Source organism: Lonchura striata, chromosome 1 (genome assembly GCF_046129695.1).
Source record: "Lonchura striata isolate bLonStr1 chromosome 1, bLonStr1.mat, whole genome shotgun sequence".
Classification (NCBI taxonomy): domain Eukaryota; kingdom Metazoa; phylum Chordata; class Aves; order Passeriformes; family Estrildidae; genus Lonchura; species Lonchura striata.
The window spans coordinates 88,332,094-88,348,117 of NC_134603.1; the positions used below are offsets into that span (position 1 = coordinate 88,332,094).

The 16,024-nt window shown below is 40.7% G+C and overlaps 1 long non-coding RNA gene across 1 annotated transcript in view; it reads left to right on the plus strand.

Annotated features, from left to right (window-relative positions):
* The window catches only part of LOC116183231 (uncharacterized), a 131,215-nt gene that overhangs the window by 50,857 nt on the left and 64,334 nt on the right, over nt 1–16,024 (plus strand). The gene's annotated exons all lie outside the window — the stretch shown is intronic.

Consider the following 16,024-nt stretch of genomic DNA (forward strand, 5'->3'; position numbering starts at 1 on the left):
GAAAGCAGGTTTTTGAAAGCAAATGGGTTTTAGCCAGTGGTGCCTGGTTCTTATATCTTTGGTCCAACTGAAAAATTTCCATTTTCCCTTTTCCAGTTTATAGGTGGGAAGCTGAACATGCACGGGGAAAGGAAATGCTGGAGACCAGCACTACATTCTGAGTAGTCTCAAAGTGGAGCTGCTGGTAGGGCTGTGACTGTCATGGCCTGCTGCCCTTAAAAGAAACAAACCATGTTCTTCAGGATTTCATACATGTACATGAGCTCCAAGTCCTGTTGCAGATGATAAATAAATATGATTGTTCATAAATAATACAGCTAGGATAAGAACAGTTCTCCCAGCCAGCCGGATGACACCCCTGCCCTCAGATGAGTCCTGGGGTGAAATGGACTGTTCCATCCCACCCCCCAAAAGATGTATGGCTCATCCCACACCTCTGTACCTGCCCCTAAAACATTAGTGCATGCAACCCCATTGGATATGCCTCATCCCAACCCACCGCGAAGCTCGCCTGATAAGGGGGCTTCGAGGGGCCACGCGGTCTCTTGGAACCTCTTCCCCTCTCTTGGAACCTCCTCCCCTCTCTTGGAGCTTCCCCTCTCCTAAACCCTCCTTTTGTCTCTCCCCTCTCCCACCCTCTTAAGCCCGGCCATGTGCTGCATCTGGGAGCACGAGGCAGGACCTTCCTGCATCCCCAATAAACCTCTTTCCCCAAGAGCAACCTTCAGAGATCTCTTGTCTCTATTCATCCACACCGTGCAGGACCGTGTTATTTTCTTCAAAGTCCTATTTCTTAGCATCTTGTTTGTTTCTGACGATCTTCTTCTGAGTTAGGTTCATTGTGGAAGTATTAAAAATATGCTTACCAAACAGATTTTGTGCTTTTAATCAGTTAAATATTTAGTTCTCTGGGAGGTGGTTCTCTAGCTCCTGAACTGTGAATATGGGCAAATATGTACTCATGAAAGGAAGAATTAATGACAGAGCTAGGCTTGTTGACTTGCCAGAGCCTACATAACTGATGATTTAAGCAGCATGAATTACAGAGGCATTATCAGTGGAGGTTACTACTTTATTCTGCCTATAAATTGCTGCATTTCTCCATTTAATGAAGGATGTTTTGGAGTTGGAAAGTGCTCAGCAAGTGAAATGCTGTGATTCCTGCTAAGAAGCAGACTTTGGACAAAGCTTCTTCTGTAAAGACAGAAGTTGGACATATTTTTCTTCCTCTTCTGTCCTTGTGAAAGAATAAATAAGGATGTTGCAGTGTTTAAATGCATATACAAGAGTTCTACCTGCCTGCAAGATCAGGAAGATGACTTAGGCTGTGGCTTGTTCTGCTACACCACCACTGCAGATGTCATGCTCCTTTCTTTTCCTTTTGTCCTCTGAGATGTGTGGCTAGGTGTCCATGACAGTCACATAGTTAAGCAACACTCAGATAAAAAACTTCAAAGCAAAACCTTCTCTTTATTGTAATTACTTAATCTTTTCTGGCTCACAGCAAAGGCTCGGGGAACTTGAGCAAAGTTTTTATTTTTTTCTTTCTTTATTTTGCCACAGTATATGCTACTATACATTAAAATATATCTTCAGTGCCAAAAGGGACATCCATTGAGATCTAAGCATATTTCCTTTAAAGTGGCTCTTTGTAAGCATACCTACTTATGCAGAGAGAGCAGATAAAGATGACAAGAATGAGAAGGGAATCCAGACTTCCCTCCTTTTACAGGTCAGGGATTTTAAACCCTGTGGGACAGCACACAAATGCACCCTCTGGGATTGCTAATGACTTTGTTCTGTTCCTCACATGAAAGGCTATTTTGCCTTGATTTCAGCCTTTTTTTATTCTAGAAGATGCTTCTTCTAGTAAAAATGGAAAATAATGGAAAAATTTTTCTTTTGTGCACATGCATTAATGGATCCAGGCCTCCCAGCTAACAGCATTGCTGGAAGTAATGGGAGTATCCCACTTGCAAAATGATGCTGGAATTAGCAGTTGGAAGATTGCTCCCAAGTGTGCAGTCTCTTCAGTCCAGGTGAACTACTTCTGAAGTAGGAAATCAAGAGTTGATTTTCTTTTATATGCAAACAAGGCTAGGAGGATTCCAGCTAGAGCACATTTTATGTACGTTTTCTAGTTTTCTGTGTAGTTGGTGAAGGGATGTTAGCCAATAAAAGGGCACAAATAGTTTCCTAATTGGACAGTTGGACTCTACCACATGAGTCATCTTTTGTCCCTTTTGCTGTTGTCAGTGCCATCCCCAGTTTCATTTCAGATTTCACAGGCTGTAGCTTTCTGAAAACCTCTTTCATCCTCTCATCCAGAAGTGTCTATGAAAACTCTGCCAAGGCCTTCATGTGCTGGATCCAGGTCACACTGATGTGACATGATGTCCAGGAGAACACCTCCGGTGAGGTGATGCAGTCAGCTAAAAGTCAGAGCAGCTGGCAGCTCCTTAGGCCTTTCTCTTGCATGAATTGGCCTGTCTAGTGCAGAAGTGTTTCAGTAAGACCTGGCTGTCACTATTCCAGTTTCAGAACTTATTTATCCACAAGGATCTCTTTCCTGCTCTTTCCTGTGCAGTGTAGCCAAAAAGCCAACATCTCTTTTATGATAGAAAATGATATAAAGTCCATTGGGTAGTTTTATGCATTTATAACTACAATTCAGATTATATAATAAGTAAGAAAAGTTCTTGCTTGATTGAATGCATAAGCAGATCTGTTCTCTTGTAGCTTATGATGCTAAAATTGCCAGTCGATTTCATGAGCCTTGTGTTGCAGCATCCGTGTTCTCTGGATATCACTGCAGTTCAGAAAGAACACTGTAACTGGTAGGTATGTTATTTCAAGGTGTAAGAACTGGTATCAAGTGTTTTCTTTTATCTGCTGGAATTCTGAAAATATATGCATAGTTATGACATATTTGACCACTCCTGCTAAGTGAGGCAGAAGGAGACTCTCTCACATTCTTGTGAGGGATACCACCAGCAAAAGATCAGGAACTCTGAGAGCTGGACCTGTGGTTGTGGTGCTATTTTCCAATTCAAAGTATCTTAATTGAATTAGGTTGGGACTAAGATACATAAAAACTGAATCATGTATTTGAAAGATTGAAAGAAGTAATTATAACCACACTAATATTTAATTAAAAAAAAACCAAAAACAATGCATGTCTATTCTTTAGTTTGTGATATATTAAATTTTCTGGTATGCTAAGCCAGTTCAGAGTAGAGTTTTTTTGTTTGAGGCTTCAAATTAAAAATTGAAGGCTTCTAAAAACTTTCTTTTCAGGATCTGCTCTGTGATGTTTATGAGGGTAAATAGAAATTTGTAATTGATTCTTCTTCCATTAATATGCAAATTCATGGGAGTATAACCAGGGAAATTGGGAACTTGCTGCTGTCAAGCTTCCTTGAGAACCTGCTAGGGGCATATGTGCTTTCCAACATCCCTATGTTACCGTGATCTCTAATCTGGAGGGTGAAAAAGGAATAAGAGGAAGGATGTGTTTAGCCAGAAAGTCATCAGAACTCATTGCTTGGGGTGGTTAACAAAGCTGACAAAATAATTGCTGTGAGGACTTCTCTTTTGAGCTTCTTGGCCAAGGCAGAGTTGGCTGGGCTGGGGTCAGTGCACTATGTTGACTAGGTATGGAAAAAAAGGATAAAAACCTGAAACCTGACTGCCAGGCAAAACAGGTAGTGTAGAGTGGGGGAAAATTGAGCACATTAGGAAGCAGAGAGGGATCCCAGGCAGTGCATAGCCACAGACAGAGTAAACTTGCCATTGTGAGATCCAAGAGCATGGCAGTGTTCATCCACAGTGGCTGCTGCTTTGGCTCAACTCTCTTGCCTGTGCCCTTAGTGTTAGAGTAAGGGAATGAATAGGGTGAGTGTAGCTGTCACCTTCCATTTGTTGGTGTGCCTAAAGGTTGTAAAGGTGAGTGCCTGGAGGCTGGACAGCTGGGGATTCAAGAAGAGACAATTCTGGTGTTGCTGCTGCCCTTGGGACATCTCATTGTGCAGGTCTGTGCCTCAGACACAGGCTTTATCTTTTTGCTTTATCTGCCTTACAGAAGTCTGCAACAGAGATATGCCACATTATAGCAAGTCTGAAGTGATAGCTTGGTGAGCCAAGACAGATTGGAGGCTGAAAATTTGTTCTTTCTTTTGGGGCCCTTTACTCTGAGGGATATCTTGTGTTTGGCTCTTGCTTGCATTTGCTGTAAAAATTCCTCTTGAATATTCCTCTTCATTTCTTGGGATCACTTTCCAGATGTGGCCCTGAAACACTGCTCTCCAAGTATTTCTTCACATCAATACCTTATTTATTACTTTTTAGTTCCCAAGGAACATATCTAAGTGGGGGCTTTATTTCTGGTCCCTCCTGTTTGTACCACCCATCCATTAGTCATGATGCTAATAAATACAAGGAACTTTGCAGACATTATGGGTTTAAATACTTAAGGGTTTGCCCTGATTTTTTTTTTTTTTTCCTTCTGTTTCAACCATATACCCAGCAGATATTATCATTTAACTAAGAGCTGAATATCTGAAGTTTGTCTAAAAGCCATATATATAAAAAGATGGAAATGGGTGAATGATTCCAATGAAGAATTAGAGGTCTGGAAGGACATAGAGACGTTACTGCAGGAGGTGAATGTGCATATTGGAACATTGTTTATATTGACTGTGTTTCTTGTGCTCATATTTTTCAAGTATTTTATATAAATTTTTAGTATTTTTAATATGTGTGCTATCTTCCAAAGTAGTTTAAAATATTGTATATTTGATGCTTTTAAGCCTAATTTTCCAGTGTAGGGTTTTCATTATTTTCTTATCACTGAAATTGTGTTGATCTGTAGATTATTCTCAAGCACCTTATTATGACTACATGGGATAAAAAAATTATTTTGGTTACTTTGATTGCATTAAACCAGTGCTTGGAATTAGGATTTGGGTGCAGATACTTAAAATTTCAAGTCCCAAATTTGATTTCCATCAACATTTCCTAACATTCAGATTGTTCCTGCTTAATGGCTTTACTTGCTTTATTCCTCACAGAAGCAGCTGAAAGTATTGAGTAGTTGTTACTGCTGGAGTTATTTTGGGTATATTACACTGTTTCATTTAATCATGGTCCTATTTTTATATAAATAATTAGAAAAAAGAAAACAGAAATTATACCTGAACTGGTGTCTGTGAAGCACATTGAGAATCTTCCTTCAGAAGGAGGAAAATTAAACAGCAAGTGGAAAACAGCACTGTTGTGGTGACATTGCAGCATTCATTCGTATGAGCAGGGATTTCTAGAAAAAATAATCTTATACATAAGGTGATTAAGACAAGTAAACCCAGCATTGCTTCTTTGTTGTTAAACAAAGATGTTATTCTCGCTCTTGTAAGATTTAGTAAGACATTAAACATGTGTGCATGATGTCAAGATATTGGCTCTAGCATGTGTTCTTACAGCCTTTATAGTTTGTGATGACATAATTAGGTACATTCTGTGAAAGTAACTTAAAATTTTGCTGTCTGTTCCAGTGAATTGAATGTGTTTGATCTAGGATATCTTGCTGGAACATTTGCAAAGACTTTGTCTGGAGGCTTGAGGAGTTCAGAAGTGAAACCATCTTTCTTTTTTCAGTGCAGTCACGTGCCCAGAGGTTTCCATGTGTTTCCAGTGCCCAGAGATGCTGTCACCACTCAGTGCCTCATAAAACCCCAAGATCCCTGGCGAGAATCCTCCTTTGGATTTCTTGGCCTGATGATCAGCTGTACCTCATTGCATTTTGCAGGCAAACTGGTGCTCAGCCTGGAGCTGAAACTGCTGGCTTAGACGTTCAGAGGTACAGATCACCAAGCAGCACTGGGCTTGGTAAGCCCATGCTCTCTTTTTGTATTTCCTGCTTGTCCTCTCTCAAAAAAATATCTGTGCAAACCTTGCAACTGGTTTGCCCTTCTGTTTCTGGTTCCCAGTTATTAAATACTTTATACTTGGAATGTTGCAGTCCTTTGCAGGATCTCACAGCGATGGAGACCTTGTTCACAACATCCTCTGAAACAGATACCTAGTGCATCTGCCATAGAAGTAGCTCAGCTGAAGGCAACAGGTTTCCTCACCCAAGGTAAGACAAGCATGTCTGCACCCAGCCAAGAACAGGCTGCAAGTGTCCAGGCTACAACTTCTCCTATTGTACTCATTGTTTGTGTAGTAATATATACAACAAATGTATTGTAAATTCAACAAAATAAATAATAAAATAAATAGGAAGCATGCAGTCAACTAGCTGTTGTTAAATTTCTGGTGTTCACTGTCCAAAGTCACCAGGGAAAAAAATGGTAACTTGTTTGGATGTGGTTTGAAAGCCAAGCTGAGTTTGTTTATGTGTATGAAATCACACTACAAATATATATAAGAACAAGAATTCCTGTTTCCCTCACCCAAGCTGTCTCTACAAGACCTCCATTTTTGGAAACTAGCAGTTTTTAAGACAGAGTGGACAAAACAGTAGTAATTTGCAGCTGAGGCCCTTCATCAGCCTGGAATTATTCTAGCTGTATCAACTCCTTGGTTTCTGTAAATCAGGTCTCTGTGGTTGAGCTCCAAATGAGCAAGACTAGTTGTAAATGTTCTTTTTTTAAAATTTCAGATTTGGGACTCAGCAGGATCTTGACACTGCAATATTTTATAAAAGAGTAATTGTGGTTAGATTTCGTAATATAAGAGCTTGTGTTGGGAGGGGAACCAAAACGAGGTATGTGTGTGTGGTGCTCCCTGGATCACTGAACAACGTCTGGCTCAAGCTGCTTTTTCAAGTATGTTGCCATTCTGCTGTGAATGGAAAAAATCCCAGTGCATGCTCCAGTCTGGACTTGGCCATGGCGTTTCTCTCCCTCAGGAACTCAGTTGGCCTTGCACGTGTCTTGAGGGTGGAGACTAACAGCTTCGGGTGGACTCTCCAAAAAGCTGCACAGGTTGTGTTTGTGGATTTTTAAAAGCTGTGGTTGTTGTACCACAGACATGCACACAGAATTTTCCAGAACTCTGTGGGTGAACCACTTTCTGCTGGGTAGGGAAGGAACTTATGGCGTTGAACCTGAGTCATCCAAGATGGGTGATCACCCTTGGCAGGGGTTGTCTATGGGTTGTGGTGAGAAGCAGCAGAATCAGGCTTTGACATCAAATCACCTGTTGGGGAAAATGCCCTCTCTCTCTTGGGAACCTAAAGTATTTTATATTCTTTGAGAATATCTGATGTGGAATTCCCAATGTGACAGCACTATACAACGCAGTCCTAAATGCAGACCTGTGCATCAGCAGCCTGGTTGTGCCACTGTGGATGGTTTTGAGAATGGTTGTCCCAGCTGCTTCATGTTTACTTGCATGTGGAATGACACTTGCCCATAAAGGAAAGCTGTAAATATTTCAAAATAGCATGGCATCAAATTCTGGCTTTCTAAAAGGCAGGTAGAGAGAAGAGAATGGGTAGGTGTGGCATCATGGAAGCAATGACATGCATGGTGTGTTTGTATTTATGCAAGGAGCTATTCCCCACAGTGCCTGCCTTGTCTGACTGTATGTCTAATATAATTCCCTTAAGGCTGACCTCCACTTCCAGCACAGAACATTGCAGGATTACTACTGTAGCTTGAAATATTCCGTGCATCTAAATGTTCTTCTTGCAGAGAAATTTGCTAAGTCTGTTCTAACTGTGGGAACGTTCCCAACTCTTTCAATTATTAAAAAGATGTATTGCTTTCCTCATCCTTAGATCATCCTTTGGCCCATGTAGGACTACTATTACTTGACTTTCTAAATTCAGCAATATTAAGCACCTTAAAAATTTTTTTTAGTGCCTTACAAAACTGACATTCAAAAGGAGAAAAAAATATTTTTTCATAATAGTTTATGTTCAAGGTACTTTCATTTGATGAAAAATGTTTTATTTTAAACCATTAAAAGGAATGGAAAGTATGCCAGACAGCCTCACTAAAACAAGTTGGCACAGAAAATGACATGGAGAGAGGAGGGGGGAAAAATTCAAATACGTGGAGCATTACTACTACTGGATTGAGAAACAGCACCATTTCACACCAAGAAATTTACTGGACCTTGACAAAGGACACAGAAAATTGGCAGCATTTTAGGTCTTAATGCAGTATTGGTGCTTTAATGATGGCTGACGGAAAACTGAGCATTGATGTAGAGGTGATATATGAGCAGGGATTTTTTGAATCTACTTTTAATTTTGAAATAAGATAGCTTTAAATCTAAACCCAAGTACAAAACACAATGGGAATTGGATATACATATTTAAGCTGCCATCTTCTTTGTAACTGGCAGGTGGTGTGCTAAGTGATATCCTTTTAATCTGTGTATATGTAAACAAACTTAATGTCGTTTTGGTTAATAAATATTGCACATGTCTGTTGCAATGACATTACTTCACAGGCTTTCACCTTTGCTCTTTGGTTTATGGATTTCCAGCACAATATTCCCACAGGATAAATATGGGGTTATCTCTTTTTCTACTTTGGTACCCACCTGTGTTGTGTCTGCTAGGCTCTTGGAATGCCCTGGAAACCTTCTGCCATGCAAAATCTAGTAGGATAAACATGAATCACTTCCTCTTTGCTGGTTTCCTGGTACTTTGTTGTTAGTCCCCAGGCACTAGTTTTGAAACCTTCCTGGAAGACACTGTTATTTCTGAATCAGTTTTGGTCTGGCTGTACTCTTTGTCCTGAGAGACTGTCCCAGACTTTTGTCTTAGTCTGCTGGTTAACCACACAGTGCATGAGTGGGTAGGTGCCAGGGCTGCCATTTGAAGCACCTGTTCTGCCTCCACCCAAAATCCTGGGCATTGAGGGCAAGGGACCTGCACGTGCTGGCCACGCTCTTCCCTGCATTTTGGGTGAATGATGGTCGATGGCAGATCTGTGCTCTGTATAAAGTAAATGGGTCATGCCCTCAGGCTTGGAGACTGATGTGTGTTGTGAGTGCATTCCTGTGCCAGAAAATTCTTCTCTCCTGGAAAGGTAACCACTTTTCCTGAATATGTACTTTTTTCCCCTTTAATTACCCTCAGCCCTTACAACAATACTGCTGGGAGTCTTTTCTTGCCTTTGGACCTGCACTTAGTAGGGAAGCAATTTAAACCATCCAAGCATGAGATGTAGCATAATCAGCATCTGCTCTCTCCCAGTTTGACACCTGCAATGTATCTGTGGTAGCCCAAGGGGCGGTGTTCACACTGTCATGCTGTGGTAGGGGAAGACCAGCCCTTCCAGACTCAAGGACTGAGTACTTGTCCACATGCTTCTCATGTTCTTGTCCCAGTGGTGATGTTCCACTGCAATTTGAAGCTACCCTCTACCCTCTTTCCACCTCGTTCCTGGGAATTTATTTGGCTTTACCATGTTTCCAGTCATGGAATTGAGTCTTCAAATTATGGGATTTGAGTTTCCTGTGTAGCCTGGAACTTCCTTCTACTTGTCCCAAGTTTGCCTACTAGGGCTTTGCATTTGGCATCAAAATAACATGGCTTCTACAATGCTTTCTGTGTTTTGGGGTCCAAGCATTTTAGGAAAGATGGTAACAGGTAGCACACTGAGCATGAGCTGTAGGAATAGCTAATAAATAGGTCTATCATGCTTAGCTGTGGTTAAATAACCAGTTTGTAGGCAATCCCTCAAAAGATTCAAGAGATGAATGCAGGAGTTTAGGAGGCACCCTGAGGTGCTGGAGTCAAAAGTGGCTCTTTAATTTCTCTGTGGACATGCAAATGGTTAATTCCTAAATGCCAGTAGATGGCTCCCAAGAGCATTGTCTATGGGCTATTTTCCCAAGGCACATGAAGCAGGATTTTGGCGCACCGATAACCAGCCTCCTGCACTCCATGATGCATCAGCTGAAATTTGCACAGCACCAGGACATCTGTCTCCAGGCTGGTGGTGTCATCCTATGGCCACAAGGCAACACAGATGCCACATGCTATATGGGGAGAAATCCAATTTCCCAGTGACATGGGGGATGGTGGTGAGGAAGAGTGGCACAAGTGAGGCAATAGGTCAAGATCCTGAAATAACAGTTATGTTGTGGAATAACTCAGCTGGTTATACATCAATAATGCTGGCTGAGTGAAGGTGGTCAGAGCAGGTGGAAAACCTTCGGAGTCTCTGCGCTGGCCAGCAGGACATGACTGCTTGCTACTTTTGTTAAATGCCTCCAAAAACAAGGCTCCTGTTTTCTCTTCCAATAATATAGATGATAAATAATTGTTATAATTGCCTCCTTTTTATAATTACCTCCAAATGAATTCTTTTTTCACAGAGATTCTAATTAAGTTTTACATTAATTCTAAGTGTGTAGAATCCTTTTACCAGCAGAAGAGCCTTCTGGGAATTTCTGCTCTTTTGTAGCTTTGAAGGTCTGGTTCTAGTCCATTTTCTAAGACCTGTACTCCTTGGGACTGCTATTCTGTTTGACTCCCCCATTAAATGTCATGAGAACTCTTTCACTTTCCAGGATGTAAAGTCCTTAATAAGATTTGTTTTTTTGAAGGCAAATGTGGTTCCCTGGGAAATCCAGGGAAACAGTCTCTTTTGGCATTAGGGGAATTCTCCATCAGCTGAAGTCAATCAGGAATACTGTCACCAAGGCCTTTATTTGTGCATGAGAAATCTGAGGGCAGAGTTATGCTGATATTCATGAACAAAATAGCAGTTTCCTCATGGGTGGCTGTCTTTCAGTCTGACTCATGTGTCCAAAAGTGCCAAGGAGATGCCAGTACAGAGCGCAGGACTGCTTGGTCAGAACAGAGGGAACAAGGGAAGGAGTTGAGGCTGAAGCACAGGGAGTTTAAGGAAAGAGGGCTGTGTCTGCCAGGTCTGTAGAGAAGGATTTTTGTGTTTTTTATCTTTATCTGTGTTTCTTAAACATTATTATAATATCCTGTAAACCTGAAAAGAGTATGGAGAAGAGGAAGGGAGCCAGAAACAAACTGTTCTTGGAGGAAAACCCCAGGCATTTATTACTACAATTCTCTCTTAGAAGATGTCATAGCTGTGCAGATGTGCCCATATTGCCGCTTTTTTTTTTTTTCTGTAGCATCATCATCATGGCTGATGATAGGTTACCAGCAAGGAGCACCATGAAGCCATGCCACACTGCACATACATCTTTGGTGTGGTGTCAAAAGACACACATCTTTCTCTGGCACTTAGGCAATGCTCCATTAGCTGAGTGAACATCTGGAATGGATCGGTGCCATTTAACTGTGTACAACACTTTAAAATTAGGAATATAATGTGAGTGGGTGAAAATCAGCACAATGTGTTATGGAGGCTGTGAGGTTAGAAACACTCAGATGCCACTCTGGCCTTCCAAGTGAGGAATGTCTCCAGTCTTCATGCATACTTAGAGGGCATGTTTACATCTTTTTGTTCTTATATATACATTTGTATGTACATATGTCTTGGGTGTTTAACACAGAGAGTGCACCCAGAATGAAGAGGCAGGATTTCCTGTTAAGATAGTGCATTGAATAAAAGGCATTATTTACTTTTGTTTACTAGCAAGTAATGGCTGGAAATCTGACAAGTTTATGTGATGGATTAATGAGGTTTTTTGTGCAATGTTAGCCTTCAGCAGAAGTTTGGCTGCTGCTGCCTTACAGGACGGCAGCTCAACGTATGGCTTAGGTACATTATTTCTGAAATAAACCAGCCACCTGAGGGCAATTATCTTGTGTGCAGTGTCTTTTTTACATATTTTTTTTTTTTAACTACAGTATGGGGAGCGAAACTGAAGATAGGAGTTAAAGAGAAACAAAAAGTGCTAGGTAAACCAGCACCTAATTAGCCTTCCTCGTGTAGATTTACTTGCTTTTCAGTATGTCTGCACAGCCTTCTGGTGGTTGTGACACTTCCCTTTGGTAAGTAGTCTGGCCCCAAGGAGTGAAATACTCCTGAGGTTTTCTGTCAGCTTCTATCACTGCCACAAATTTTGGGGTGAACACCATGGACACTGCTATTCTGGGATCCACAGGAAGGCTGAGAAATCACTGTCCAGCAATTTCTCTCTCTCTTACTATATAATGCATCTTCCTTCAGGAAATATAGAATCAAGGGAGCTGGCTGGAATGCTCTGAGTACTTTGCAGTCAACTTTGTTATTTCATTCCCAATTTTGATGGTGGCACTGCCTGTCAAAAAAGAGTCCTGTTCCTCAAACTGTGTTGAAGTGGTGGGAGCACAACTGAAGTTCTTGCCATAATCCTCAGATGCCCATAGTAAAACACGGTGCATGAAAACTCAACCAGCTCTGTGCTGAAAACCCTGCCTGTTTGGAGGCAGTGCTGTACAGTAGCTGAGAACATTACCAAAACTGACCAAATCTTTTTGGAAGAAAACAGATAGAATAAGTTGGCAGGGGAGCAGGGGCATTTGTTTTGGTTTATATTGCATTTGTTTTACTTGCACATTGAAATGCATCATTGATGCCTCTCCTCAGGTAAATAAATAACCCCATCGCATGCTATAGTCATTGGATATCAGCTTGCTAATAGAACATCTCATCACAAACATCTGGGCTGCAATGGCAGGGATTTACAGTAATAAATAAATTCAGGGGCCATCTTGGAGATATGTGCAAGTCATTGTGGCTCATTGGTTTAGAAATCACAGTGTGTTCATCTATGCTGAGTTCAGTTCTTTTGGGTTTGGTATAAGCTGCTTTTAAAATTCTTCTTTACAGATATGGAGGTGGCACACAAGAAATTAATATTTCAATTATTTATCTGCCATGAAGACAAACTGTAAATGTTGCTTATATCTGCCATACCATATCTGAAATCAACTCTAAATAAAAATAGAGCAAGTCTAGATCTCTGAGAAACTCTCTTGATTAATAGCTCAATGCAATCATCAACCCATCAGACTTGATGTACTACTCTTGGTTATATAAATCTCCTAGTTGCTATAGTGAAAGGTTACAGATGATTGCTAGCTCTTGCAGATCAGTGGATTAATAACTTACATCCAAGTCCACCTTACAAGTTGAGAGCTAAGATTATAAAAATGTAGTTCAGCCCTGTATTTTTTCCATATATGAATCTGATGCATTAAAGTCAGATCAAGCCTATTGAGTAGAAGTCAGTACTAACTTAGCCAAGGTGAGAACTTCAAACCTGGTGATGGTGTTCTTGCTATGTTAAAGAATAAATGCCTAATTTTGAAGTATTTGTATTTGATTGAACTGCTTTTATTAAACAGTTTGATTGAACTCTTGTATAGGAAGGATAATTCCTCATGTCTTGTGATTCAGTAAGGCTGGGATTTGTTGTCAGAGGAAATTGTTGCAGGGGAAGGCACCACCCAGTGCAGGGCTGGGTCAGGGACAGATCTGAAGAGCAGGCAATGAGCTGTAACAAGTTACCCTTCATTTGGGATGCATGGATTTCTGGGAATGACCCTGACTGGGGAAGGGTAACCTGCCAATCTATGCACACGTGCACAACTCCCAGAGGAAACGGTAGCAGTGACAGGAGACCCTGTTAGAGGAAAATGAGCACGAGCCCTTTCCACACAGCACTGCTGCAAGTTATCAGTGGCATATTAATGAATAAGCACTCTGAACTTGCTTACAGTCATTATTTTTATAGAGCTGCTATTTTCCCTCAATTGTGTTTGCTTGGGTATCCCCATTAGGTGAAGTGAGGAACTAAGGAGAAAATAGCTTACAAAACACACAGTTCTGATGCTATGGTTTTTGTAATTTTTGGAATTCAATAATCTCTGAAGATTACTAGAAGGATGAACTATGGCTGTTGATCATTTTTAAATTTGTAGATCTCCATTATTGTAGCAGAAATTATCTCTGTAATGCAGGAATAAAGAAGTAAGTTGTCATAATTACCCTGATTGACCTTAGGATGGAAAAGATCTTCCTAAATCTGATTCTTATTCATTAATATCAAGTCACTAAGCAGCACAAATACAATCTTGATCAAGTGTCAAATTAAGCAGAACAGAGTGGAATTTATGTTGGGATTGTGCCAGCTGGGGGAGGAAAGACAATACCTAATCTGGTGTAAGTATGTTAGAAATGAGATGCCCCTTCAGTTTTTAAGGTTTTTTTCTTTCTTTTAGAACGTGCTTGCATGGAATGAGTTTACCATAGCTCAGCACTTTGCTTATGGATTTGATCCAACAGAAATTGCTTTAAAACCAATTGCTCTGCTATACGAAAGAATGGCCTTGGTCAGAAGCTCTGATCAAGACTTTTTAGTCATAGGAATGTCCTTGTGAGAAGAACTGTGCTGGCTTCAGTTTTTGGAGGGATTTTCATCTTCTCTTGCCAGTTGTGGAAGTGCAGGAAGTCAGAGGGTTTGTTAGCAGGGTTGCCAGGTTTCTCTCCCTGCCTGAGGCTGTTGGGTAGGCATTGCCTGTGACTTATTTTGCTTACAGTGATAGTTCTGGCCCATGGTGTTGCAGGCACATCTAAGTGCTTGCAGGAGCTGTAGATACAGTTTTGTTGTCTCTCCTCAAATGTACATAGCTAAACTTAATGCATTTAAACATCACCCTTCCAAACTCAGAGATAAGGGAGGGCTGGAAAAGAGCAAAGGGATTTTACAAGTACTTGGCATTACCACGTGCTCTGAGCTTCTGTGTGAGCTGAAAGCCACTGCTCCACACAGCTGGTCTTATCCTAATGACTTGTGCCACTGGAGCTGATCCTGGACTGTTCTTGCTGCTTGTACAGGAAACATAGAGTCATGTTGCTAAGCCCGCCTCTTCCCTTGCAATGGCAATCTTGCCACTCAGGGACAGAAGTCCCCTCAAATCAATGATCTTTTGAAAATGTGGATTGAACACCATTATGAATTTGTGCTGTGCTTGTCACATGCCCTGATTCCCAAAACCTTACCTGATGTTATAGAAAAGAGTTTTTGATATGCCAGAGGCATGGATCAACTTCTCCAAGATACAAACACTATGAAAGCAAGCTGCTTTCATTTGTCTGTGAGGTGTATTTACAAAGTAAGTATGAGATGTTGAATTTGCTTTATTTTAGGGTGAAAAAAGCACCTTTTTGGCAAGTCATTTATATGGGGGATAGCTTCTGCATCCTAATGTCTGCAAGGCTAAAATTATTGCTCTTTTTAGCTGTGAAGGAAAACTGTAAAACTAATGATACAAGGGCATTTTATGTTGGTTTCGTTTCTCAAAAAATCTCATCCTTTTCCAAATAGCACAAATACATATATTGCAGAAGTTCAGTTTCCAAAATAGGCTCTCGTCTTAGATTTGGAGAGATGAGGTTTGGCTGGGAGCAGGGAGAAAGAGCAGCTATATGTTGTTTCTATGAGATGTATTTATAGCTGTTTATGAATGCAACTGCATTCCATTAGTTTAAAAAAGGCATGCTGAACAGGATATACAATGTATCTTGTTATTTGAATGAGCTTTGAAAAAACTACTGCCATACTCCTTTTTTTAGCTAGTTTTCCTCAGGAAACATGGCTTAAGAGAGCATACTCTATGCTTGTCTGCACATCTGCACACATCTCCTTTTACTCTTCTCAGTGCTTTCAGTGTTTTAACCAAATTTGACAGAAGTTCTAAAGATAATTAGTTCTTCTGAGCCTACAAAACTGCATGACTCATGGAAGTAAGTAGAGGAGATATATTGTTCATGTCCACATTGACATACAGGCAGCAACTTAACTGCGTTACTGGGCAGTGGAGATCAGCAGAGGAGAGTGATGTTATGAATGACCTGGAAGTGGAGGGAAATCTGTGCCTCGAGCATAGACAATATTAGACAGTGTCTATGGAATCCTGATTGATAGGAAACCAACTAGTTTTCATTAGTTTTTCTTCCCAAGGATCTTTTGTGCTGCTGAGTTAATAGTAACAATATGTCAACAGATCCCAAAACCATCTATTCAGCAAATTAATGTTTTTATGTCTGCACAGATCTGGAAAATTAGCACTGTATATTTAAAATGTATT